Genomic DNA, 4197 nt, shown 5'->3' on the forward strand with positions numbered 1-4197 from the left:
CTGGATGAACCTGCTATTTTAAACACCTAATCTCTTCCTCTTGCCTCTGCAATCTTACTTGCATATTTGTAAACACATGCTGCCAATTCTGAGGGGCAGGCGGAGGGCCTTGGCCCCGGCTATAATTTCCAGCCTCAATATAAACACCACAGGATCTCATTAACTACCTTGGGTGCATAACCTTCGAGTTTGTATGTGTGGATGCCAAAAATCTACACTAAAAGAAAAAATACATGATCCCGTATTGAAATGAGTAAGGGTCTGCGAACGTGAAAGAATTGACCCAACGAGCAACACAAGCTAAGTTATAGAGTTCGGGCTAGCCTAGAGCCTAAGGCCTAAATGCTCATATGAGGATGGGCCACATTGCACAAAATAACCTCTACAGAAGCCAAAAGAAAACGTAACACACTCCCAAAGTAGTCCCAAGAGACCACGGATCAAATGATGGAATCTTCGATCCTCACGATAGTGGCTACATCCTAGAGATGCCCATCTCGCACATATGCACCATGCTGCACCACGCCTCGCGAGGCCGCCCGCCCACCTATGGGTCTCGCCCAAGCGCCATCTCGCGTAGATGCTCCAGCAGCCTTGCCCAGGTAGCGTCTCGCACAGATGCTCCAGCAGCCTCGCCCAGGCAGCATCTCGTGCAGGTGCTCCAGGAGCCTCGCCCAGGCAGCATCTCGCGTAGATGCTCCAGCAGCCTTGCCCAGGCAACGTCTCATGCAGGTGCTCCAGCAGCTTCACCCAGGCAGGGTCTCATGCAGATGCTCCAACAGCCTCGCCCAGGCAGCATCTCGCGCAGATGCTCCTACAGCCTCGCCTAGGCAGCGTCTCGCGCAGGTGCTCCAGCAGCCTCGCCCAGGCAGCGTCTCGCACAGGGGCTCCAGCAGCCTCGCCCAGGCAGCGTCTTGCACAGGGGCTCCAGCATCCTCGCCCAGGTAGCGTCTCGCGCAGGTGCTCTAGCAGCTTCACCCAGGCAGCGTCTCGCGCAGGTGCTCTAGCAGCTTTGCCCAGGCAGCGTCTCGTGTAGGTGCTCCAGTAGCCTCGCCCAGGCAGCATCTCGCGCAGATGCTCCAGCAGCCTCGCCCAGGTAGCGTCTCGCGCAAGTGCACCAGTGGCGTCGCCCATGAGCCTTGAGCCAAGTGAGGTGCACTCCGCCTCGTACATATGCGCACCGCCATGGTCTCGCAGCTCCCATGGTCTCGCACCACCATGGTCCTGCGGCCCCCCAAGGTGCCTCGTACCACCATGGTCTCGCGGCTCCCATGGCCTCGTACCATCATGGTCTTGCGGCTCCCATGACCTCGCACCACCATGGTCTCGCACCTCGTGTACTCGTATGGGGTCTAGGACCTCTAGAAGGAGCGTATGAGGAGTAATAGGAGGGACCCAAGAACTATTTGGTATCAAGCCAATAATGGTGTAGATGACTGAGTATATCGTTCATGTTAACAAGAAAGCTTTCCTACACTTAGTAGAACGTGGGATAGCTTTGAGAAGATACATGCCTTGGAGATGCGAGAATAACCATCAGGTACAAAGCACCCATACGTGTACGGGTGCAGGACGTACGACCATGAGGAGGACAGAAGCGTAACCCTAACATCTGTATAACACAAGTAGTGGAGGTACAGATTTGTACAGAGAGTGGAAGCACTACATGCATGCCTCTGACTATGTACCAGGTCGACACCATGACCTTCTGCTCCACCACGACCTGTGACACTACCTTGACAATTTACCTATGTGCAATCTTGTCCCCTGGGACCACAATGTATGAGGAGCCATTAGAGCTCCAATATAAATAGATCATCACCCCTCCAGAAAAAGGGTTGGAAAATTCATTGTACACTCAGGCTATTAAGCAATATACAAGGGCTTACTCCATTGTTGATCTGTGTTTATCCTTTCATAAGTTCATCCTAAGTTCTTATCTAAATATCTCCATACTTACCTTTGAGTTTTTCGATCTAATTTCGTTGACGAGATTTCACCGTCAACAGTATGCAGTCAATGACTTGACTCATTAGGCATGATGAGCACATCCAAAAGCCTTCCCATGGGAAAACCAAACAACACCACATTCACATACCACTGCGGTACTAAAATACATGCCCATAAAATTCATGCATCAATCAATAAGCCCTGCTCTTACCATTATAAATACCATCATCTCTACTCTAGGATGCAGATAAAGCATTCATATATCAACTGAATAGGGTGCCCACTCTACATAGATTAGGCATACAGGCCTTCCAACCCATTTTAGTAGGAGGACATGCTATTTGTTTACATCCATTAGTTTGTAAGGGATTCTTAAGAATGTTGCATAAACAAAATCGATATAACCACGATTATATTCCCAATCATATGTCACAATTATTATTTTATTTCCAAGAATGTGAAGTTTATCTATTGCATTCTATCTCATCGTATCACATTATGTTCTGCAATATTTGAGAATCGCCGTTAATCCCTCGGTGTGGGCAAACACATAATCATATGAACAATAAAGGACTAGGCCCTATCAAAATATCTCATGCTTTCTAATAAGGTAGGAAGATAAGGCATTTATATCTTATTTCAGCAGTTAAACACATAACCACATAAATAGTTACCAAACCCTTAGTGGAGTTGTCCTTTAGTGACGAGTGTATATGCCCAGCTTGTCTTCAGGAACCCTTAACCTTGGTACACTCTGATACCAAGTTATAACACCCTTCTAATCAAGGGTCGTTACACTGTGTATTTTAAATAGTACTAGACTCACTAAATGAGTCATTTTGCCATAATTGTGTAACTAAATGTGCATAGTGGTTTAGGGTTAAATTTGTTGGTCTAAAGGTATAACTGTTTCACTAAAACATTTACTTCCATACATGGGATCCCAAACTAACATTTAAAAAGGTTAATTATAATTGAAAAGTTAGAAACAGCCGACCTAAGCAGCAAAATAGGGTTTGACCTTAGTTCCTCCAAGAAACCTCGGCCGTGGTGGTCGAGTAGTCGCATATGTACACATCATCACCGAAGCTCTCCAACTCATGGATGGTCAAACTTCCTTTTCCCCTTACCTGCACCACATAGCACCCGTGAGCCAAGGCTCAATAAGAAAACTTAATCATGCTTATAAGCAATTAATAACACGTTACCAAAACATATTAAGCATGCCTAGCAATAATAATTATACTCATGCATGCATACCATTCATATTAATGACTACAACGTAAAATGGGGCCAACTTCCCTAATTAAATGATTAATGAATCATACTGGGGCCCCTAAAAATACACGATTAATGAATCATACTGGGGCACAACGCCCAGGATATGGAACTAATAAGTCACCATGGGGCCCTTTGCCCTATCCTCTGTATAACCAGCCTTGAAGTTGGTCCAACATACCTAGCGCGTAATTTTCCATGACCACTGGGACGGACAAGCGTATGATACGCTCTTGATTAGGCGTAATCATATCGACCAACGCTCAGCGTGCCATTGCTGCCTTTGACTTATAAGTCAATGATTTTGACCAGCACTCAACTTGCTAATGTCGTTCTTAGCTTATAAGTCATGCCCGGGGCCCAACCCAAGGATATGGGAAAAATAAGTCACCTTGGGGCCCATTACCCTATCCTCTGTATAACCAGCCTTGGAGCTGGCCCAGCGTACTTGGCATTGAATTTTCCACGACAATTGGGTCAGACAAGCGTATGATGCGCTCCTGATTAGCCTAACCATTTCGACCAGCGCTCAGCATTCTATTTCTGCCCTTGACTTATAAGTCAATGCTTTCGACCAGCGCTCAGCGCACTATCTTCGTTCTTGACTTATAAGTCAAGTCTTTTCAATCAGATAATGTAGACAAGTATATATCATATAACAAATATCTAGATATAGAGCATTCAACATGCTTAATCAACAATCACAAGCATAATCATAATCACGCACCTTCTCAGAGGCCCAAGCTCTCATCAAATCTATATTCAACATTTGGGTCAAGCCCTAATCACGTACATCACGTATTGGGTGTAGTTTTCTTACCTTTGGTCCATGCACATGTTAAGAATGAACGACCCTCGAGAACGATCCTAGTTTCAAGCCCCTAGCGATAACCTAGTCACAAACAAGTATAGAATCCTGTTAATAATGAGAGAATAAAGGCTTTCGGTCCGAGTCCTAGCCTCTTGGAC

This window comes from Humulus lupulus, chromosome 1 (genome assembly GCF_963169125.1).
Source record: "Humulus lupulus chromosome 1, drHumLupu1.1, whole genome shotgun sequence".
NCBI lineage: Eukaryota > Viridiplantae > Streptophyta > Magnoliopsida > Rosales > Cannabaceae > Humulus > Humulus lupulus.